This window comes from Podarcis cretensis, assembly GCF_951804945.1.
Source record: "Podarcis cretensis genome assembly, chromosome: 9".
NCBI classification, from domain to species: Eukaryota; Metazoa; Chordata; class Lepidosauria; order Squamata; family Lacertidae; genus Podarcis; species Podarcis cretensis.
Genome location: NC_137178.1, coordinates 63,772,927 through 63,797,970, shown reverse-complemented (window position 1 = coordinate 63,797,970; position 25,044 = coordinate 63,772,927). Strand labels below are relative to the sequence as shown.

Genomic DNA, 25,044 nt, shown 5'->3' with positions numbered 1-25,044 from the left:
GTGCCAGAAGCTAAATCTCAGATGGTAACCCTGAAGAAACTTCTGGAGATTAATCTTGGATGGGAATATGGTTAACTCTATGAAACTTACTGTTTCTTAGTCTTGTTCAAAACAATGAAGCCTTGATTATCTACAATAAATAAATTAACCTCAAGCAGAAACCTAGACTAAACTCAATTTTAGTAAAAACTCCAAATATAGCTCCAAACTGAGAAAGAGCACAGTATACACAGACCCTTATGAACAAAACCGTAGGCTTAGACTTCAGCTGAATCTCAATTCAAGCTTTAACTGGACTTTAAGTGAAAGTTAATGGTAAGTGTAGACCTTTTTTAATTAAAAAAATTACATCTTTAATTTTAATTTTAAAAGTAGGCATGTTTGGAAAAGGATCAGTTAAGGCAGGCTTATTGTGAGTCAGACCTTTTAGATTCCCACAGTGTCTCAAACTGTCCAAATCCTTTAATCAGGGCTCATTGTCCACTTTCCAGATTAAAAAACAACATCATTCCTAGGGGGCTCAGCTGAGTCAAAAGTCCTTTAAATTGCCAATCACTGAAGTCCTCTCTGGAAACACTCCTACATTTCTGCCAAAGTTTCACAGCATGTTTTTTCCTTTCGTCAAGTAATTCATTTATCCATATCATAGCTGTCAACTTACAGATTTGAAAATAAGGGACCAGCAGCCTCGAAAATAAGGGATCAGCAGCCAAAATAAGGGATTTTTTGGGCACAGATATGTTCAGCTTCTGAGCCCCTCTGAGTCAAAGGCAGAAAGCCCAGCCAGGAGCCAAACGAAGCCTCAAGCGGCGGTCCCCACAGCACAGCAACCCAGCAAAGGGGATGCAGCAAGGAAAACCACCATCACCTCTCTGCTGGGAAGTGCTGAGCAAAGGTGAGTCCCCAGGCAACACAGCCGATTTGATCGGCACAAGGCATGCAAGCTCCACCCCCATGTCATTCTTAGACTCCTTATTGGGTGAGCAAAACAGCCAAGCAACACAGTTGGAGCCTCCCTGGCCAGCAGGGAGGGAGGGAGAGGAGCTGCTTCCTTTGAAACCCGGGAAATTTAAGGGACATCATCAATAAGGGACAGCAGCAGGACACGGCGCTGGGCTAAGGGACTTTCCTGCCAAATAAGGGACGGTTGACAGCTATGATCCATATACATAATTCCCCCAAATTTATTTAGCCAGTCTTTAATCTGACTCCCGTTCCCTTGCCATGCTCAGGCTTGTTGTATACAGAATACTGTTAGTACAGTCTTAATAAGTCTGCTTCTTATATTCCCAAGCACTCTGCTCCTCAAGCAGACCTGGAAGCTAGGCAAACCCTGGAGGTGGTAAACTACACAAAGAGAAAACTTTGAATGGACTCCTGGAATGCATTCTGTTCGAGAACCAAGGTACAGCTGTATTTGAAACATCATTGAAAAAGTCTGCAAACACCGTGTCTCGCGCCCTCCCCACCCCTTTATTACCCTTTTCATGACATTTTTGGGTTGCAATGCAGGGCCAGTGAGTGGGTGGGGCGTGGGGGACAGTGAGTGGGACCATAGGGTCCCGAAGGCACATTCAGCCCCCAGACCATGTGAGCTGGTCCCTAAATAATTGTAAAGATTGAAAATGCTTGTGTCCATGGAGCTTATGCAATCCTTTTGATTGAACAGATTGCACAATGCCTGGTCTAGAATCAATTGGGCAGCTCTAACAGCATTCTGCCCTTCATCTTCTCATAACTTCCAAAATCTCCATCATTTTAGACTGACAGCTGTGCTATCAAGTGGCTATCCTACATCGGCCCCCTCTCTCCCGATGCTACTCCATTGCCAAACGACTGTTTATTACATATTTCCGATTCACATTTCCATGAGCTGCATCTTTGATATATGCTTTGCTGTTAAACTTTCAAAGCTTTATTGTAAAATTATACAACTGACATTCTGCCTGTGTGGCTTTTAAGCATGGCTTTCTCATGTTCTTGTCGTATCTGGGGGATGGGAAAACACCGTTACACCTGATGGGTTCCCTCCCCCTTGTGCGTTTCATTCCAACAAATGTACTCTGTAATAAGTACTGACAAAGTGCAATAAAAAAATCTAACCACATTTTGCTTTTATGAGGGTAAAGGAAAGTTCAGTAGGAAAAAGTTCTACCTTGGCAATGAATGTTCAAGTATGCCCTTAGGGTGGTTTGTGTGTGTGTGTTACCATTTCTAAAACCTTTTAACCAATAGTGGTTACAATAAAAGACATGTGTAGGCTTATTTTTATTTTACAGAAGAGTATAACCCACATGGATTTTCCCTGTGTTATTGGTCAGAGTTGAAATATGGATGCTGCTAATGAAACGATCCGCAATTGACCCATCTTCTTGACACACAAGAAGGAATTATGCATGATTTGTGATATTAGACTGGATATTTGGATATGTGAAGATTCTTATGCATACAGATTGTTATCTAGACTGTGGTTTCTTCCAGACTGGCATCCTGAAATGGCATTGAAATAGCATATCAATAGTATTGGAAGCAAGATCGTGTCTAACCACCTCCATACCATCATGAGGACATTGTCATGAATGCCACTTGAGAGCCCTGTGCTGCATGCCCTCATTTGCAGGCCCCCTCCTCTTGCTCTTCTCTTGCCCACAGAAATTCCTCCTGTTTCAGGAAGTTGAATCTACAATATCTTTTGTCAGGGAACTGCCATCAGCCCAGACGCGAGAGGTGGAAGGGCAGTTGTGTTATAGGGAACCTCCCAAAGTCTTGTGAAGCAGTTCCTCCTCTGGCGAGGAGGAAAGCCCCACCTCCAGTGGGGAGGAGGTGTGGGACCAGGGGGTGCTAGGGAGAGCCTCAACACCGACCCTGAGCAAGCCGGAGAGGAGGGAAGCACCTCTTTGCCAGCGCCCATTCTGCGCAGTAGGTTTCGGCGCAGGGAGGGGAGGGGAAGGTTGGGGGTCACACGACTGTTATGCAGGGGGAGGTACAAGGATCGACCACTCCCAGATTCTGCTAGCAACTGAGCCAGACATGAACTTGCGACACTCTTCACTGTAAATATTTTGCACTAAGAATAAAGCCTGGAAAAGACAGGTCAGAGTCTTGCCTGTTTGCTCTCGAGCAACCACACCATCACCTGACACTTTTCTCTGGTTTTCATTGGGTATTTGACAAGACTCAGGGCCTGTCCTGTAATTAGGCAAAATGGGATAGCAACCTCAGTTGGCAAACACTAAGTGTCAGGCTTCAGTGAATCAGCTTCCTTCATCCATGGCAGTAGATTAGAAGATCAAAGAAAGGAATGTTGCACCACTTACAAACTTCAACAATCACAGCAAGAGAACAAAGAACACATCTCCTAGAAATGGGGGTGCTCCCAATTAAGGATCACACCTCCTTCCATCACTATTAATCTACGTCACTCCTATGTCTTGTAATCTGAGTATAAACCCTCTGTGCTTTCTGTTCTGAGACTTTCTGAGCTCTTCTTGACCTTGGGCTGAGTGGAGGAATGCTGTCCAGAGACTGTGAATCTGTTACCCCTCTTTCTTCCAGTGTTCCTTCTCCTAGCTGTTCCCCACCCAGTATTTCCCAGCTTCTGCCTTCTGAACTGTGCCCCTCTGCAAACCACTGTTCCAAATCTATACTGTCCTCCCGCTCCTGGGAAGATTCAGGAGCAGGGGCAGGAGCAAGGGGAGGGGTGGCTCCCACCATTCCTCCTCAGTGCAGCCCTCTTCAGCATGGTCCCTGACATTAAGGGACCTCGGTAGATAGAGCATTGGGGGCCATGTGAACTTCCCTGACCCCCCCCCCATGTTAGCCTCCTTACCTTGGGCATAATGGAGGACACTGTCCCATTCTCAATGCTGAAGTAAGAATCAAGTGCCTATTATTATTTATTGTCGTCATAATCATCACCATCATTTATATACCACCTTTTTCTTCCAAGGAGTTCAAGGTGTACATGGTTCTCCATTTCATCCTTCCCACAACTCTGTGAAGTAGGTAAGGCTAAGAGTCAGTGACTGGCCTAAGGTCACCTACTGGGCTTCATGACTAGAGTAGAGATTCAAACCCCGGTCTTCCAGGTCATTGTCCACCACTCTAATCATTATATCACAGTTGTATAAAGAATGGATGAGGGCATCATCTTGTCCTTTGGCTCAGACAGCAAATTGTCATGGAAACCCTAGAGACCGGCTGAAACTCACAATCAGTTGTCAATCACATCTTCACATTGCTCACATATTACAGTGTTCACTCTGTAGACATGGGGTGTTCCCAGACTTCTAACTGTTTTCTTGTGGGATTCAACCAAGCACCGAGACAATCAGGTTACACAATTACTGTTGATTTGGCAGTCCTTGTGCAACAAACCTACTCCTCTCCCAAACTGGACTTTTGCTGATGAAAAAGGTGACAAGGAAATGCACTACAAAGTGTGAGGTACCACTTAGTGCAATGTCAGCTAATAACTGAAGTCTCACTGAATAGCGAACATCATCTAGCCAAACAACTCAGGATGAATGCTTAAGAAACAGGTCATCAGTTGACTAGGAAAACATATGCATCTTAAAGCTACACATCTTACATGGAAAAACCTCAGAGTTTCCATTTTGAATCCAGTCCTGAACCCAAAGCCCGTTGGGATTTCAACCCCATTTCAGATCTTCACCCCAGTGTCAAGATATGGTAATCCCATTTCTTTGTAATGTGTGTACTGGGCTGGAATCTAATAATAATAATAATAATAATAATAATAATAATAATAATAATAATAATATATTTATACCCCGCCCATCTGGCTGAGTTTCCCCAGCCACTCTGGGTGGCTCCCAATCAAGTGTTAAAAACAATACAGCATTAAATATTAAAAACTTCCCTGAACAGGGCTGCCTTCAGATGTCTTCTAAAAGTCAGATAGTTGTTTATTTCCTTCACATCTGAAGGGAGGGTGTTCCACAGGGCAGGTGCCACTACCGAGAAGGCCCTCTGTCTGGTTCCCTGTAACTTCACTTCTCACAATGAGGGAACCGCCAGAAGGCCCTCAGTGCTGGATCTCAGTGCCCGGGCTGAACGATGGGGGTGGAGACGCTCCTTCAGGTATACAGAACCGAGGCCGTTTAAGGCTTTAAAGGTCAGCAGTTTTGAACAGTTATGAACAGTTACAGTACAGAATAAAGTCTTAATGATGCTACAGTCTTATCAGTGGCTGAATCCTTTTCAGTATATATCAATACATGCAAAAATTGCAGTGTAAACAAATCAACAAGCATATCCTTGGATGGCAGGAAAGAAAGTGTCAGGAAACATGACTCATTTCTTTTCTATCGATTCAGAATGTTTTGCTGCCAAGCTGCTATTCCTAATGTAATTGTCTAACCTTAGCTATCATGACATCACATATATCAGTGTCTTTATATAGCCAAAAATAAAATAAAAACCTGCTTAGAGGATTGAAGCAGCAAACTAATTAGAGCTGCAATAGCACACAAAAGCTAATAGCAAATCTTTTGACACAAGCCTGATTTCCCCCCCCCCCTTTTCCTGGAATTTTGCAAATGGAGATTCTTAAGAAGGGATATTTGTCATGTTACGAGAAAATAAGGAAGTCTATTTCATTAATTGCATTTCATCTGAGGAAATGAGATATTATGAAACGAAATGGAGCTTCTGAAAGGATAATATATTCCCAGGCGGAGTGGCACAGAATTTGTATGGCAGTTCGACAAATGACATGAGCAGGCCTTGTAAGCGATGCCTCTTGAAAAACATGATCCTCGTTGATGTGCTGCTAGTGCTACCAATATCTGGGCACAGCTTCAAGTGCAATGAGGCACAGTCACTCACATAGTTGTTCCATCCTGGACCAGCTACTGTCAGTAAGCCTGTGTCTAAAGAGATGCCTTTGGCCCTTGGTTTGCCTAGTGATGGGTCAAGGGTGCAGTATTAATGCAAGGAGGTGGAGTGTGGACATCCAGGACAATCTTAGAACCAGAGGGAGCTGCTTTATGCAGTTAGACCATGGGTCCATTTAGGGATCTCCCAGATAGCTTCTTTGTGTGGGAATGTTAAGGACAGTAGGAAATGATATATTGAATAAGTATCATCCTTCCTTCCACTCACACTGGTAAGTGATATAGCAGAGCAGATTCCCCTCAATACAGCTGGAAATTGGTTTGCAGATTTGTTTGAATCTCTAAGTTAATATTATTTCCTGGTGTCCCCTTTGATCCCTCTTAAAAGAATAAAGACATAAGAGTCTTTCTGAGTAAAGTAACAAAACGTTTACTCACATTTCAGTTCACGATTTGATCCCTGAAAGGCAGGCTTTTCTTAATATTGGTAGTAGTACAGTGGTACTTCGGCTTAAGAACTTAATTAGTTCTGGAGGTCCGTACTTAACCTGAAAATGTTCTTAACCTGAAGCACCACTTTAGCTAATGGGGCCTCCCGTTGCCGCCGCGCCGCCACCGCACAATTTCTGTTCTCATCCTGAAGCAAAGTTCTTAACCCGAGGTACTATTTCTGGGTTAGCAGAGTCTGTAACCTGAAGCGTCTGTAAGCTGAAGTGTCTGTAACACGAGGTACCACTGTAATAATAATAATAATTTGTTATTTGTGTCCCACCCATCTGGCTGGGTTTCCCCAACCACTCTGGGCAGCTCCCAACAGAGGACTAAAAACAGAATAAAACTTCAAACATTAAAAACTTCCCTAAACAGGGCTGCCTTCAGATGTCTTCTAAAAGTCAGATAGTTATTTATTTCCTTGACATCTGATGGGAGGGCATTCCACAGGGTGTGCACCACCACTGAGAAGGCCCTCTGCCTGGTTCTCTGTAACCTCACAGTGAGTGGAGATGCTCCTTTAGGTAGGTATACAGGGCCGAAGTTGTTTAGGACTTTAAAGATCAGCACCAACACTTTGAATTATGCTCTGAAACATACACAGTGAAACTGTGAGTTCATATCATAGAGAGACTGAACTTATGTGCTGCTGGCTGAGGGCCAGCAGACAGCAAAATTTACATTAAGACAACAAAATGGCTGCAGGAGAGCAGCATGGCAGCAAAAGAACAATAACAAGACAATAGTATCAAGATGAACTGAGAAAATGGCTGCATGACTTGGCTCTTTTATGGAGTCAGCCAGAGCCATGCCCACCTCCCAGGTCACATGCAGGGGGAGGAAGCTCCAGACCAGTGGAACAGGAATTTACACTGACTGGATGTCCCTCTGCATGTGCCCACTCTAGGGAAATAAGGAATGTTGCAATTGACTGTACCAATGGAATATATCTCAAACTTTGTTGAATAATCATCCTAACTTGCTTGCACAAAGCTTATGGGAAGGTTAGATCATGTCCAGCCTTTCCTGAGCATTCATTCTGATTTGCTTATGGGGAAGTTCCATGGTGTCAGGATGCTGTCAGCGGCTCCTGGCTGGTTGCCCAGAAAAGTATAAAGACGAGGGAAAGTTTCTTACCGCCCTTTTTTATTTCAGTCTTTACACAGAGAGCCTCTTGGATAATAGCGTTGATCTGAGTGAATCTCCACCCCACCTTCTCTCCCACTTCCTAATTCATTGTCAACATCATCTCTTCTATGGGTGATGCTAAGTGCCTTCTGTCTTCAAGCTCTTTGTTCTCCTACTTTTAAGGCTCGCCGGGTTCTGGGAGATGGTGGGTCTGGAATGCTTTCTAGTGACAACGTGTCAGCCAGCTGCTGCTCCCCCTCTCCTATTCCCCCCAACTTTTCCTCTCATCTGCCTCTAAGCTGTGACCTCCTGCAAACCACTGTCTTCCTCTTCCTCCTCCCTGGAAGGGAGCAATGAGCATTCATCTTGATTTGCTTGTGAGGTGTTTATATGTCTTTCCATTAATAATGTGTTCATCCCATGCTTCTCAGTGCTCCTTTCACGTGTGTGTGTGTGTGTGTGTGTGTGAGAGAGAGAGAGAGAGAGAGAGGCTTCCTGCCTCCTAGTCCCATTGGGCATTAGCCACCACTGTTTATGTGTACTTCCCCCTTTTAAATGTCAGGCAGAGAAACTGAATAAAACATTTGGGGTGGGAGAAGAACCAGCTTATACTCGCAGGGATCAGCAAACCTTTTCAGCAGGGGGCTGGTCCACTGTCCCTCAGACCTTGTGGGGGGCTGGACTATATTTTGAAAAAAAATATGATCGAATTCCTATGCCCCACAAATAACCCAGAGATGTATTTTAAATAAAAGCACACATTCTACTCATGTAAAAACATGCTGATTCCCAGACCGTCTGTGGGCAGGATTGAGAAGGATGGATCTGGCCCCCAGGGCTTAGTTTGCCTACCCATGTTATACTGTCACTATTTAGGTATTGTGCTGCTGAAGTGAAGCACTGCTCTGTTTCATAAACATAATTAAGCATGTCAAGGCTTGCCAAGTTTTGAATTTAATAAGGCAGTAATGTCATTTTAAAATTTGGCCAGTATCATAAATATTATGCTGTTGAAGTGTGTGTGTGTATTATATATATGGGTATTTTTGTAAGATACACCAGTACTTTTCATGCCCCTGCATTCCCTTCTGGAAAAGCTAAAAGCTAATTTGTTCCCACAAATTTGAACTGTGTAGCATCACATTGTGGAAGAGAATTGTATGATGCAGAGTTAGGAGGATGTCAATTCTCCCTTGATGCCTCTGGAGGAGGCCTAAACCGGTCTGGATCTAGCATTGCTTTCACACTATAACCCAGTGCTTGCTGAAGTTATTACGACTCAGTATATTCAGCATTTATTCAGCAGAAAATTGTAGAATGTGCCATGACAGGTAAAATATGAAGAGTAATAAGCTAACTGGGAGGTTCAAAGGCTGCGACTAGCTTGCCTTTCACAGATAAACCTTGAGTTTGACACACAATGTTGCTTTTAGTTCAGAGCTAATAGAAAATCTACTTTCCCTTTCCCCCAGGAATGCAAAATGAATGCTACGGCCACTGATGTATAGCCTATATACAGTAGGTGTCACATTTAAGCTCACATTCCATTATATGACATAATACATGTTGTTGTTGTTATTGTTGTTGTTGTTTTCTACCCCATCTTTTTCCCTGACAGGGACTCAGACATACTCATCTAAAACACCCTTACATAAAGTTGACCCCTTAAAAGTCTCAGCCTAGAAGGTCCAGCAGAAGAGAGAGAGTTGTTGAAGCCACTTATCTCTGCATATACAGGTGGGGAATCTGTGACCCTCTGTCAGCTTCGCCAGCAGAGACCTCCCTAGAGAGCCTGGGCGATCCCCCCTCCCCTTGGGCTCGTAGGTCACTCCGTATTAGAGAACAGAGAATGCATAGGGGTGGAACTGTTGGGAATTCCATTCCATCCTTTGCTGCACATATGTGGGATTGTTACATGTCACATGTCTGTTTACATTCCAGCACAGATTGCTGAAGTCCCGTGAGCGGAATATCCACTCTGTATTGCTTTTGTTTTCTCTCTCTCCGAGAAGAACGACAAGGAGAGAGGCCATGTTTTCCCTTGTCCTGATTTATGTATAATAAATGTGTAGTTTAGTACAGTATCCACGCCTCGAGCCTGATCTGTTGTGTGTTTACTCTGCTGAGTAATGTGTGCTCTTGCATGCACAGCAGCAAGAGTCGTGGACGCACCTCGGAGGACAATGACTGATGGATCTCTGCAGTGGCAAGGCTGAGAAGGGAGACACTCCGGCTGGGGCCAAGGCAGCTGGTTTTCATCCCAGGTTCTGACCCAGGATGTTGCTGGGGACGGAAGGGCTCAGAGAAGCCAACACCTCTCTTTGTGGAGAGATATGGATTATTGCTTTGCAACCAGGTGACTGAATAAAAAGGACTATAAAATACAAACTGCTTGTGATTCTTGCCTATGAAGTTACCGGACAGCATGCAAGGATACTGCAACATTTTGTCACAGGTTCCACTTGTATTGTATTGTATTGCATTGCATTGTATTGAGTAGTGTTTTGCAGATGATAGAAAACGTATTGATTATTTTATATAATATAGGAAATTCCATTAGCATCTGTTAAGATCTGAAAGATAATGTACAATGATGTTTAGCAACTAGCATATTTTCAGCCAGAGAAAAGATGAGCCAGTCACATCAGTCAACACACCTTTAAAAATGTAGAGACATGACATAGCAACTTGGGGAAAGGCTCATTAAAGAGGAAATGTATTACCTGCCAGACTCCCAGTTACACTATGAAAGGGTCTGAATAATTAATTTAGGAGACAAAAGTGGATGGAACAAAGGATGAGAATACATTGCTTCATTCATTAACTAGGCAGGTTTGAATATTCGTTTTGACAGGTTCATGCTAATGTGACTGATCGTATGCAAGCTCTTAGAGGAGGTACTAAAATTGAGCTTGCTTTTAATCAGAGATGGCAATCTGGAAGGAGAACACATTAAGGCTGGAAGCGTCTAAAGTTCATGATGTGTTAGGCCACACGGGGAGCAGATTAAACTTTCAAAGAGTTCTCCAGTCTTCTAGGAATTTCCCCCCTCCGTCAGTAACAAAACTGTTCACTTCCATGGTGTAGAGAACCTACCTGGGGAATAAAAAGAGATTCCGTGCTTGAATGCTGATCACAGACCCTCCAAGTGTCCCTATTTTCCAGGGATGTTCCTGATTTAGAGAATCCATCCCAGTTTCTGATTTGATCCTGGAATGTCCCGCTTTTCCTTAGGATGTCCCTATTTTCACTGGGCACATGTTGGAAAGTGTGGAGTTATCTGACCCCCAAACCATCTGAAGGCAATCCTGTATAGGGAAGCTTTTTTAACGTTTAATGTTTTATTATGTTTTATATATGTTGGAAGCCACCCAGAGTGGTTGGGGCAATCCAGTAAGATGTGTGGAGTTTAAATAGTAAAATTATCCTTATGGAATGGAATGTTCCTATTTCCATCAGAGGAACATTGGAGGGTATGAGAACAATCTTCTGTGAAAACTTTGGGATAAACAGGGGGGGGGGGCTAGAATTATTTTTGACCCTCCTGTGTGATGGTCGCTCGAACAAGACTTTCATGTTGATATTACCATTACCACCATCAGTTTGTTTGTTTGTTTGTTTGTTTGTTTGTTCAGCTTCCAAAAATAGTTCGCAAACCGGAACAGTCATTTCCGGGTTTTGATCGTTCGGGAGCCAAAACGTTCGAGAACTAGGCTGTTTGAAAACCAAGGTACGACTGTACAACTGTTTTCAGAATTCAGAAAAACTACAACACACTCCTAGTGAATCTAATTAAAAACACTTATAAATCCAGAAAGAAAGTGAAATTGTATTCCAGTTATGCCGGTAGAATTACATTAGTAAATAACTCTTCCATATATACTATGCATACAAAACCGGGGCAGTAAAATCTCCATTATGTTCTGCCATCAATGTTCTGAGAACATTTTTGAAGTTAAGCTTGGGGACCAGTCCTGCAGGGCCAGCCTGCCCATGAGGCAAGATGAAGCCAATGCCTCAGTCTTGGAACCATCTGGAGGTGCATCAGATTTGGGCATGCAAGGAGAATGCCACTCACCGCCTCCTCCGTACTGACACCAGCTCCTTCCCCCTTCCTGAAACAAACAGTGATGCCCCCCTTGCTGCCCACTGACTCCTCCATCAATGTCTTGCTCATGCCTCCACTATCTCCTCTCACTTGTCACCCAACTCCTCTGACACATCAATGCCTCTTCTTCCACGCCGCCACTGACAACAACTCCACCTTCTCACTGACAGCAACTCCTCCTCTCCACTGGCCTCCCTTTCCTCTACTTTTTCACATTGGCAGAGGAGGAGTTGACATTGTCAGGAGGACAACATCAGGGAGGAAAGCAGTGTAGGCAGGAGAGAGGCAGAACTTGTTTTGCCTCAGTGGAAAAATGTTCTGGGCCAGCCCCATAGTCCTGTAACATACTGCTTACTATTGGAGCTTAGGAAACTATAAGCCAAGACTGAACACTTGGGGGGATAACTTTTACTAAAAAACTGGAGGCATTTCTATTAAGTATTTTAGATAAATAGATCCCAAAAAATCTGAGAGAGGTATTCTTGTATTCAACCGCAGCGACTCGTATACTTGTGGTCAAGGGATGGAAAGAACACGGGGCTCCAAAAATAACAGATTGGCAAATCAAATTACAGGAATTGGTGGAGACGGCGCAACTGACTAGTAAACTCAGAGGAAACTCAAAGCAAAAATTTGCGGGAAAATGGGATGGTTATAGAAGATATGTTCAAAAATACAATAATAGTTTTGTCTCTGTGCTAGCATTCGAGTGATAAAGGAATTAAAAAGAGGTGGACAACAATTAAGGATTTATTATGTTTTCAGAATGTATTAGAAAATTTATATAGAAAGGTTTATTGTTTCGTGTACATTCAAATGTAAAATAAAATATATGCAAAGGGACTTGACAGGAAGTCAAAGTAGAAGAAAAAGATTTTGGAAGATAAAAGGGGGGGAAATATTTACTTTCATTATTATCATTTTGTGTGCATGTGTGGGTGTCTGCACATATGTGTGTCTTTTGTATGTGATGTTTGGGAGGAAATAAGACGGTAAATAACAAATAACAAACTAAATGTTGATGTATGTAATTTTTATTTCTTAATTATATTTAGTGGTAGTATGGCTGTATTGTTTTTTGTAACATAAAATCATTCAATAAAAAATATTTTTTTTAAAAAAAAGACTGAACACTTGGAATCCGATGGAAGGATAAAGTTTTGTGATAATATTTGGGCAGTCTGGTCCCATCTACTCTACTCCCAGTAGGGTACCCCCCCCCCCAGAAAAAAAGAGAGCAAAGGGAAGCAAATGTTTAGTGGAAAGTTGACAAGCTCAGGAACTCTTAATGGGGAAAGTGCACTTAGTAGAATGCAAATTCCACTTGAATTATATTTTTAATTTGTGTCACAGAATTACCTATGGAAAAAATTACTTAACCTTGATCATAGCAACAAATTACATTTCCAATTAGTGCGAAGAGTGTAATTAAATTTGCTCCTGGACTCTTAATATGGCATTTAGCTTAATTGGGGCCAACGTCTAATACGAACTGAAAGACAGAAGAGGATATGAATGTCATTGATAAGCTGGATGTTTGGCATGTGGGCATCATGGAAAGAGAATAATTTTTGTTGTTGTTGTTGTTGTTTAGTCATTCAGTCATGTCCAACTCTTCGTGATGCCATGAACCAGAGCACGCCAGGCACTCCTGTCTTCCACTGCCTCCTGCAGTTTGGTCAGACTCATGTTGGTAGCTTTGAGAACACTGTCCAACCATCTCGTCCTCTGTCGTCCCCTTCTCCTTGTTCTCTTTCCCAACATCAGGGTCTTTTCTAGGGAGTCTTCTCTTCTCATGAGGTGGCCAAAGCATTGGAGCCTCAGCTTCAGGATCTGTCCTTCCAGTGAGCACTCAGGGCTGATTTCCTTAAGAATGGAGAGGTTTGATCTTCTTGCAGTCCATGGGACTCTCAAGAGTCTCCTCCAGCACCATAATTCAAAAGCATCAATTCTTCGGCGATCAGCCTTCTTTATGGTCCAGAATAATTTTACTATAGACCTATTTCTATAACTTTAACTTTTTCCAGAATGCCATATTAACCAGCTATGTAACATTTTACACATAAAGCAAACAATGCAATGGAGATCAATTTGGTGGCAGTGATGGGCCAGAAACCTGAGTTCTCCACCAGCATTCAGTCTTCAAAGAGTCATGTAGAGGAAACTCTTCCACGTTGTGAGAGGTTCATTATGCCATGGTCCTTGAGTGAAATGGAGGCATCCACTGGAACCAATTAAAAAATGTTCGGGATGAAATCGTTCACGTCTTTCCCAACTGGTGTACCAATGGCAACTGCCCGTCTTGTCAATATGGCTACTTTTCAGTGTGTGCAGCCTGAGAATAGGGACAGACTCTTTGGGAAAGCTAGACCAATAAGGTAGCCACATGTCTCACTTTACAATGAACAGTCCTCTATTTGAACAGCTTTCAGAGGAAAGTTTGGAGGACTGCCCAGTCCAAGAACCATAAAGACAGCAAGTCTTGAAGTTGACTCCTGCAGACTAAAGCAAGAACGCAGGTCACCTGTTCACAGTCTTCGCCCACTGATGATGATGATGAGGAGGAGGAGGATATTACACTGGTACCTTGGTTCTCAAACATAATTCATCAATTAGACTTACTTCTGTATAAACACTTGATTAGGGATTGGGCCATGTCAATTTCAGTTTCTCTTAGTTTCTCATTGGTCCAATCTTAAGCTCCTTTTGTCAAATTTCCAGTTTGGGGTTTTTATTCATGAAAGAAATTTTTCTGGTGAAAATTCATCAGCATCATAGTGTGAAATTCTCCCAATATTCACATTTTGGTATGCAATTTTATCAAGCATTTTCATTTTTGCAAAACTGTTTCCCCAAATATAATGCACTAATATATGCACCGGTATGCACACCTTACCCTAATATAAACATTTTTATACAGTGGTACCTTGGTTCTCAAACTTAATCCATTCCGGAAGTCCATTCCAAAACCAAAGCTTTCCAAAACCAAGGTGTGCTTTCCCATAGAAAGTAATGCAAAATGGATTAATCCATTTCAGACTTTTAAAAACAGCAATTTAACATGAATTTTACTTTATAACAAGACCATTGATGCATAAAATGAAAGCAATAAAAATGCACTGCAGTCAAACAATCAGTCAATCAATTAGTAGCTGAACTGGGTTTCACACAGTCGCAAAAAAAAGGTCACAAAAATGCAAAATAAGCAGCAAAAACAGACAGATCTCAGTGTAACACTCAAAACGGAAGTGTGGCCCTCAAATCGGAAGTGTAGTGCTCAAATCGGAAGTGTAACACTAAAAATGGAGCACATTCAGCTTCCCCAAAAAAGTTCGCAAACTGGAACACTTACTTCCAGTTTTGCAGCGTTCAGGTTCCAAGTTTTTCAAGTACCAAGGCATTTGAGAACCAAGGCATTATTAATATGCTACCCATCTAACTGGGTTAACCCAGCTACTCTGGGCTGCTTCCGACAAATTAAAACTCATTAGGGCATTAAACATTAAAACCTCCTTGAACAGGGCTGCCTTCCAATGTCTTCTAAATGTCAGATAGTTGTTTATTTCATTGACATCTGATGGGAGGGCACTCTACAGAGTGGGCGTCACCACCAAGACGGACCTCTGCCTGGTTCCCTGTAACCTCACTTCTTTCTATGAGGGAACCTTTCTATGATTGCCTTTCTATAAGGCCCTCAGAGCTAGATCTCAGTGTCTGGGCTGAACAATGGGGCTGGCAGATATACAGGGCCAAAGCTGTTTAGGGTTTTAAAGGTCAGCACCAACACTTTGAATTGTTAGTTAGATGCATTGTATTTCTATATATAATATACTATAACTATAACTATATTGCATCAATGCATATGAATTAGCATATGCAAATTTAATGCAGACCAGTGTCCTTTTCTGTCCTTTTGGTGATAAACAAGTTTATTAACAGAGGATGCCTGCGTCTCTGTCTTACCCCACTTGTGAGCTCCCCAAGGCAGTCAGCTATTACCATGCCATTTTCTTATATTTTCTGTGGTGAGGCATCAACACTATTATAGGCCTCTGGCCAAGTCATCTGGGTACTGTCAGCAGTTCTATGGCCAGGGGCAAGAGATGTCCCTTTAAAATTTCAGTACATTCTGATATTAAAACAAAAACCCAATCAAGACCAATTATGTGAAGATGATATGCCAAATTAATTCTGGGTGCTTTTAAAAGCAAAGTTGCAATGGAAATCCTTATAAATGCCTAGAGCTTATCAACTGGCTTTAAAAAGGTTCTCTGTGAGATTAATCTGGAATGTCAGAGGATGTAATCCATTTCAGGAAAACAACAACACACTAGAACATGTAAGCTCAATTGACTTGGAAGTCGGATGAAAGCTGATTAATTTCTTTCTTCCAATGCATCGTATTCTCTTCCTGTATTATTGGTACTTTTCTTACCTGACGAGGATGTTATTCTTTCATGACTGTTAATCTCTATTTATTAATGGAATGCAAAGCTCTGTGAACATTTGAAATTACTCAATTCCCCGAAAGGAAATGAAAATATATCTGGAGATTTTGTTAGATGACTCTCATTGTGTGTGTGTGTTTTTGAACTGCACTCACCCCACACGCCTGCCCTGTCAAATGAGTTATTGTTTCAAACAGGTTTGCATCAAAACTATCACACCAAAGGGCCTGATTCAGCCAATGCTGGGTACATTTCTGGAAATTTTCATGGGAAAGCTAAGTGTGTGCTTGGGACTCTGAAATCAGTGAGACATAAAATCGAAAGCTCTTCAAATAAAGGATGCCTCAAAAGAGAGGACTGTTCTCTTTAAAGCAGGGCACAGGACACCCTCTAATTTAGCTATGTGGAACTTCTGGACCAGAGGTCTAATTGGGCCTGTGAAGCTGTTTTGGCCAAGCCACCTGCCTTGTAGCTGACATCATATATGGCAGGTAAAGATACAGCTGAGCCAAAAGGAAGTTTGCAGGCTCTGCCCACCTGTCATACTTGGACCACAGGGAATGAAGGGGATAGGAATCCAGCCCAGCAGCTGAATCCTGTTCAAACTGAACTGGGAAACTCAAGGGCTGAGAGATTTCATGTACAGATATTTCAGGGTCTTGAAGGAACAGGTATATGGTATAATTGACAGTCAGTATGTAGCTTTTCTTGGGAGAAAAGCAATGACAAACCTAGACAGCATCTTAAAAAGCAGAGACCTCACCTTGCCAACAAAGGTCCCTATAGTTAAAGCTATGGTTTTCCCAGTAGTGATGTATGGAAGTGAGAGCTGGACCATAAAGAAGGCTGATCACTGAAGAATTGATGCTTTTGAATTCTGGTGCTGGAGGAGACTCTTGAGAGTCCCATGGACTGCAAGAAGATCAAACCTATCCATTCTTAAGGAAATCAGCCCTGAGTGCTCACTCCAATACTTTGGCCACCTCATGAGAAGAGAAGGCTCCCTGGAAAAGACCCTGATGTTGGGAAAGATGGAGGGCACAAGGAGAAGGGGACGACAGAGGACAAGATGGTTGGATAGTGTTCTCGAAGCTACCAGCATGAGTTTGACCAAACTGCGGGAGGCAGTGGAAGACAGGAGTGCCTGGCGTGCTCTGGTCCATGGGGTCACGAAGAGTTGGACACAACTAAACGACTAAACAACAACAATGAAGCGACTGGCAACGTCAGGTCTGAAAATAGGGAGCTTGGAGTATCTGGCTTTGTCCGGTAAACAGAGCAATGCATTTTACTTGGTGCTAATCAGGCTCCAACAAACTCATGTTACAATCTCCAGGGCCCTGAACTGGAAAGTCTTGATTCATATTTTGGTCAACTGTTTGTGTGGGCAGATAATCCCCATTCTTTCCCCTGGTCTTATAGGACATCAATCTGACAGTGATGTCCAAACATCTAAGACACTCATTCTCCAGGAAAGCATTTTCCCCATCACTGACTATACCAGGAATAGCAAGTGTCAGGCTCAGTAACAGCTGAGTCATTTCCTTCCTAGCGTCTTCTTGAGGGGAGTCACGGATCTGTCTGTGTCTGTCACTGGCCTTCCATGGAGTCAGCTTTTGGGCACCTGCTTCAATGACTTGGTAGCTCCTATTCCACCATCCTTTTTGTATCTTTGTGTTTCCCAGTCATACTGTGCTCTTTCTTTCTTTCTTTCTCTCTCCCACTCTGTGATTAATAAACAGTGGGACCTTGGTAGTTGCATGGCTTGGCTCCTGAACAAATTGGCTCCCGAACACCGCAAACCTGAAGTGAGTGTTCTAGTTTGCGATCGTTTTTCGGAAGCCGAACATCTGACGTGGCTTCCACGGCTTCTGATTAAGTGCAGGAAGCTCCTGCAGCCAATCGGAAGCCGTGCCTTGGTTTTTGAACCGTTTCGGAAGTCGAACGGACTTCCGGAACAGATTAAGTTTGAGAACTAAGGTACCATTGTATATCATTTCTCCTTAGAAAACAGGAAGTCATCATGCCATATGCCTAAAGCTAAAGAAAATCTCCAAGGGAGTATCTCCTGCTGCTTCTGATTGCAATAAGTTTTCAGGAAAACCGATGTCATTAAGCCTATCTGAGAGTAACCAATGTATTTAAAGTATAACAATCTGTTCTGATGAAGCAAGAGTGTGCAACCTTTTGTCTGTTAAGGGCAGCATTTCCTTGGGGGTCATCTGTTGAGGGTAGGTGGGACTAGAGCCTCGGCCCAATATACCTGAAGGAGCGTCTCCACCCCCATCGTTCAGCCCGGACACTGAGGTCCAGCTCCGAGGGTCTTTTGGTGGTTCCCTCACTGCGAGAAGTGAGGCTACAGGGAAGCAGGCAGAGAGCCTTCTCGGTAGTGGCGCCCGCCCTGTGGAACGCCCTTCCACCAGATGTCAAAGAGATAAACAACTACCTGACATTCAGAAGACATCTTAAGGCAGCCCTGTTCAGGGAAGTTTTTAATGTGTGACATCTTAGTGTATTTTTGGTCTTTGTGGAAGCTGCCCAGAGTGGCTGGGGAATTCCCAGGCAGATGGGCGGGGTATAAATAATAAATTATTAGTATTATTAGAGCCAAACTAGGCAGCGACACACATTTTCCTTCTCATTTTCTCATTCTCTCTCTCTCTCTCTCTCTCTCTCTCTGTGTGTGTGTGTGTGTGTGTGTTCTTTCTCTCCTCCACCCAACAGGCTGCAAGGGGAGGAACAACTATCTCTTTCCAGAGCCCTGATCTGATAGCTTACATTGGCTTTTGAACTCGAGTTGTCTACCCTGCCATAAAGTACCTTCTTTTTAAAAAATAAAAACAATAAATCATACTGTGGATTTGAATACTCCTGGTCTTCTTGAAGACATGGCTATGTATTTAGCTATTAATAATCATGCTTAGTACTTGAAATTATTAAGATGGTTTTCTTAAAAAAAAGCCCTCTCATGGGGGAAAATTGATTTTTAAAAAGCTATTTTTATTACACGGAGTTTAAGAGGTGATTAAAGCAAATATAGCTATATGATTAGGCTTCATCTAATCATTGCGAGAAAGCAAAAAAAGCTTAGGTTTAGCGACAGTCCATCAAGGAGGATCATATATGCGCACACGGGTTAAAAAAGCAGGCCTTGTTTCAAAAAGGTAGAGACCATCTTTCAGAAGATGTCAGGAAGGGCACCTTCAAATACAGCTATCATCTGACAGCACTTGAAATAGAAGGTTGTCCTTGGTGAAGTAGGACATACAACCACACAAAGCAAAATGTACTTTCATGTAGCATAGTCTAGTGTCGCATATACCGTATTTTGCGCCCCATAGGACTCAATTTTTCCCCTCTAAAAATGAATGGGGAAATGTGTGTGCGTCCTATGGGGCGAATGCAGGCTTTCGCTGAAGCCTGGAGAGCGAGAGGCATCGGTGCGCACCGACCCCTCTCGCTCTCCAGGCTTCAGGAAGACATCCGCAAGCCTTGCAAGCCCGGCGGGAGTTCCCGCGGGCTCACAAGGCTTGTGGGCAGCAGCCTGCAGGCGGTGTGGCATTTAAAAGCCACTTACAATTACAAAAAAAAAGGTGTAGGATTGCCATACTTCAATAAGCGAAAATACGCACACAAAAGTTGTTGGGGTTTTTTTGCAACCCCCCCCCCCAGGAGGAGAAGGAGATTTTGAGCTATTTCTAAGGAAATTCGTCAAATTCTACACTTCCAACATGGATTGTCATATGTCCGGATTTCCTGGACATTTAAGTGATTCCGCCTGGATGCTGTTTACGGTGGCTGAATCCTGCTATGTCCAGAAATTTCGGACGTATAGCAGCCCTAATAAGGTGGATCCTAAAAATATACATCTCAGGTGTCCAGAAGTTATGGTGCCTCCAGAATCATTAAAAATACATATACATAGAGTATTTGGTTTTGGAGACCATGTGCATGAGTTGTTTATATAATGACTTGCCTTTCAGAAAGTGACTAGAGAGATTAAAAAGCCATGCCTTTAAGACAGGGCTGGCTGGAAAAGTATACTAGTAGACATGGAACTCATTTTATAATTGTGTGCTCCTGACGTTGTTGCTAGAGGTGGTAGTATTAGGTGTTATTTTAACTTGGTCTGGATGGAAAACATTATATTCTATCCATGCATATTTTAGCACTTAGCTCACATCAATTATATCCATTTAAATAAATTATACTCCGTTTGAATTTTAACCACATGAAAAGTTCACAGGAAGTCCCACAGGGATGTAGCATGTTGTTCATTATATCGCCTCCATGTCTCATGTTTGTATTTCTGAGAGGAATCTTTCCCATTCACAATAAATCCCTTTTGGCATCCCGTTTGTTCTTCAGTCCTCCAAGGAATACATTTAACCTGGTGGCATGTAAGCGTTGCTACTGAATCTTAATTACTATGAAAGATAATCTGATGTAGAACCGAAACCATCTTAATCAAAAGAAGAAAATGAAATGGTAACAGTCAGCCTTGCGCTCTCATAGACTGAATAAATGCAAAAGAGCAAAGTATGGAAAATTACAGGTACAATAAATCAGTGATGTTCAACATTTCTGACTCCAGGATGTTGTTTATCAATCTCTTCATTTTCTGCGCATGGGATGCTGTTGGGTTGCTGACGATTCTGGTGCAGGTTTTATTGTACTTTTTCAGTTCATGTTGGTATGTTGCAAGAGAGATTAAGGTTGTGCAATTAAGGTGGATAAAAGTGTTCTGTCACAATAGCGAAAGATATCCATTTTTTTTAAAGTAACAAATTCTATGTTGTTAGGAAAGTGACAAGGAATTGCACTTAGTATTTCCTGATGACAGCCCCCAAGGGCTTTAGATATTGTTATTGTTGCCAACTGTTGTTCATTTTCACAGAGTAACCCAAAGTTAAGAGTCCTTCAAATCTGAAAAAGTTTCATCTGTTCATAACTACTGGTTCAATGAATGTATCAGTTTAATACAGAGGCATGTATGCCCCATGTATTCTACCTGATATAATTTTAGATATGCTTTCACCTGTATTTCTTCATTTTTCAACACTCACTTTCCTCTTCTTTCTCTTTCTGCTTATTCCTTTGATGCAGTAAAGGTAAAGGGTAAAGGGACCCCTGATCATTAGGCCCAGTCATGGCTGACTCTGGGTTTGCGGCGCTCATCTCGCTTTACTGGCCGAGGGAGCCGGCATACAGCTTCCAGGTCATGTGGCCAGCATGACCAAGCCGCTTCTGGCGAATCAGAGCAGCGCACAAAAACACCGTATACCTTCCCACCAGAGCGGTACCTACTTATCTATTTGCACTTTGATGTGCTTTCAAACTGCTAGGTGGGCAGGAGCAGGGACCGAGTAACGGGAGCTCACCCCGTCGTGGGGATTCGAACCGCCGACCTTCTGATCGGCAAGTCCTAGGCTCTGTGGTTTGACCCACAGCACCACCCGTGTCCCACTTTCATGCAGTACTCTTAGCCAAACGTTATCAAAACAAGAAACTGCTCTTGTCTCTAGCCGATTCGTATAAAAAGCTGGCTTAATCTTTTAATTGCCTAAAGCTAGTCTTTATTAATATGCTACAGAGCATCATGAAAGATTATAAAGGAGTATCTGACAACTAACAGAAGAACAAGAGCAGTTCAGAAAATAAGAATGTTCTAAGTGCACAGCACACTGATCAGTAATGCTGTTTAATCAATCTGCCATCTTTCCTCAACGGCAGTCTTTGAAATTAAGTCATGTTAGTCACAAAAGCCTTATTGTGATTCAGAACATTCTCAGATACAGTTGTAAGATTTATTAAATCATTCTGGGTCTATTAAGAACAGACTGTTGCATGAAAGAAGTGTGAGCATTTTTTAAAGAAAGCTGCCAGTTCTGTTATATGCATGTGTATGTAGCATGTAAGGGATGCGGGTGGCGCTGTGGTTAAACCACAGAGCCCAGGACTTGCTGATCAGAAGGTCAGCGGTTCAAATCCCCACAACGGGGTGAGCTCCTGTTGCTTGGTCCCTGCTCCTGTCAACCTAGCAGTTCGAAAGCATGTCAAAGTGGAAGTAGATAAATAGGTACCACTCTGGCAGGAAGATAAATGGCATTTCCGTGCACTGCTCTGGTTTGCCAGAAGCGACTTAGTCATGCTGGCCACATGACCCAGAAGCTGTATTCCGGCTCCCTTGGCCAATAAAGCGAGATGAGCGCCGCAACCCCAGAGTCGGTCATGACTGGACCTAATGGTCAGGGGTCCCTTTACCTTTATGTAGCATGTATTTTAGCCCCTAATACTGGGCAGATGACCTAGTTAAAGAGGAGCTACTGTTGTCTCCTGTGCCATGCCCCACATTTTTAGGGTTTTTTAAAGGGAGAAATCCCTAGAAGTCACATGGTTAGGAATGGAGGAGAAATTTACTTCAGTTTGCATTAAAAAGGTGAACCTACATAATTTTCACTTTCTGAAAAAAAATTGTGAACCAAAACTCAGTAATTCTCCAAAATCCATACTTTTCTGAATTTTGCTATGCCACTTAATGTGAATGTCACAGTGCCAATTAAAGTGTACAGTGGTACCTCAGTTCTCAAATACATTGGTACTCAAACAACTTGGAACCCAAACACTGCAAACCCAGAAGCAAGTGTTCCAGTTTGCGAACTTTTTTTTGGAATGGTACACTTCTGCTTTCAGTGCCACACTTCAGTTTTGAGTGCCGTGCTAAGGTCTGTCCGTTTTTGCTGCTTATTTTGCCCTTTTGTTTTCGCGACTTTTTTGTTTTTGTGACTGTGAAACCCAGTGCAGCTACTGATTGATTGACTGTGTGACTGCAGTACGTTGTTTATTGCTTTCATTTTATGGATCAATGGTCTTGTTAGATAGTAAAATTCATGTTAAATTGCTGTTTTAGGGGTTGTTTTTAGAAGTCTGGAATGGATTAATCCATTTTGCATTACTTTCTATGGGAAAGTGTGCCTTGGTTTTGGAACGCTTTGGTTTTGGAACGGACTTCCAGAATGGATTAAGTTTGAGAACCAAGGTACCACTGTACAAAAATGTTTATATTAGGGTAATGTGTGCATACAGGTGCATATATTAGTGCATTATATTTGGGGAAATAGTTTTGCAAAAGTGAGAATGTTCGATAAAATTGCATACCAAAATGCAATTCTTTCGTGAATAAAAACCCCAACCTGGAAATTTGACGAACTGAACTTAAGACTGGACCAATGAGAAACTAAAAGAAACTGAAATCGACATGGCCCATTCCCTAATCAAGTGTTTACACAGAAGTAAGTCCAATTGATTGGGACGCAGGTGGCGCTGTGGGTTAAAGCCTCAGCGCCTAGGGCTTGCCGATCGAAAGGTCGGCGGTTCGAATCCCTGCGGCGGGGTGCACTCCCGCTGCTCGGTCCCAGCGCCTGCCAACCTAGCAGTTTGAAAGCACCTCCGGGTGCAAGTAGATAAATAGGGACCACTTACTAGTGGGAAGGTAAACGGCGTTTCCGTGTGCGGCTCTGGCTCGCCAGAGCAGCGATGTCACGCTGGCCACGTGACCCGGAAGTGTCTCCGGACAGCACTGGCCCCCGGCCTCTTAAGTGAGATGGGCGCACAACCCCAGAGTCTGTCAAGACTGGCCCGTACGGGCAGGGGTACCTTTACCTTTACCTAAGTCCAATTGATTACAAGGGAAAATAGGGTTTTTTGAACATGAGATCATGTTTCAACAAGCTTCTGCTTCTTATCTAGAGATCGGGGAGATATGCACTTTTCCCAGGGTTGAAATGCCAATTCCCCTCATAACAAAAATGCACATCTCTCCAGAAAAGAAAAGTGGGGTGTGCACAGAGGAGGCAAGAATACTTCTAACCATCTCCATGGGCACCATTACTTTCTTATAAGCATGCTTAGATGAGGCACCTACGCTGGGTGGTTACAAGGGGGCACTTCTGTGCCAGCAACATAGTCTCTATGGTTGGCCGCTGTGACCGCCAGAGGGTCCCTGTGCACCTACACAACCTGGGCCCCCTTAAGCTGCTCCTGCTGCCACCATTATTATTATTATTATTATTATTATTATTATTATTATTATTATTATTTGAATTTATATACCCCCTATACCCCCTATATATATACCCCCTATACCCAGGTGTCTCAGGGCAGTTCATAGAATAAAATCAAGATATAAAACCACAAAATACTTAATAAAACTAAAAACAACAACGCCCCCTCCAAAAAACCCCCCACATTTTAAAAGTGCTTAGGATGTAAATCGGATCAACCAAAGGCCAGGTTAAAAAGGAACATTTTTGCCTGGTGTCTAAAGGTGTATAATGAAGGTGCCAGGTGAATTTCCTTGGGAAGAGCATTCCACAGACGGGGAGCCACTGCAGAGAAGGCCCCGTTCTCATGTTGCCACCCTCCGGACCTCTCAAGGAAGGAGCACACAAAGGAGGGCCTCAGAAGATGATCTCAGGGTCCAGGTAGGTTCATATGGAAAGAGGCGGTCCTTGAGGTATTGCAGTCCTGAGCCATTTAAGGCTTTATAGGTCAACACCAGCACTTTGAATTGGGCCTGAAAACTAATTGGTAGCCAGTGCAGTCAGACCAAGATGGGTGTAATATGCTCAAACTGTCTTGCTCCGGTGAGCAACCTGGCTGCTGAATTCTGCACCAGCTGAAGTTTCCGAACCATCTTCAGAGACAGCCCAACATATAATGCATCCCTTTTCCCACTTGCAGAATTCAGGACTCTGCAAAGACATCTTGAGAAGCTGTGTTAGCTTAAGGGTTTTTGTGACGCTTCCAGCATTTTTCAGGGCAGTTGGAGACCATGTCATCCCTGACCATTGACCATGCATGCTAAGGCAGATGGGACACCTCTGGCACACCATAGGTTCTTGACACCTTCTATAGGTTGTGAATGACAGTTTGCAGATGTTTCGGACAGGGCCAGCTGCATGACCACACACCCAATAATTTTTTGCTGCCCCCTTCATGTGATTCATGC

General features: G+C 42.9%; 1 long non-coding RNA gene across 1 annotated transcript in view; it reads right to left on the bottom strand.

Annotated features, from left to right (window-relative positions):
- LOC307223644 overlaps positions 1-25,044 on the bottom strand; it is a 454,922-nt gene that overhangs the window by 254,222 nt on the left and 175,656 nt on the right. The window contains exon 4 of the long non-coding RNA XR_013842143.1: positions 22,199-22,298. This is a non-coding gene — a long non-coding RNA (uncharacterized lncRNA). The remainder of the gene's footprint in view (positions 1-22,198; positions 22,299-25,044) is intronic.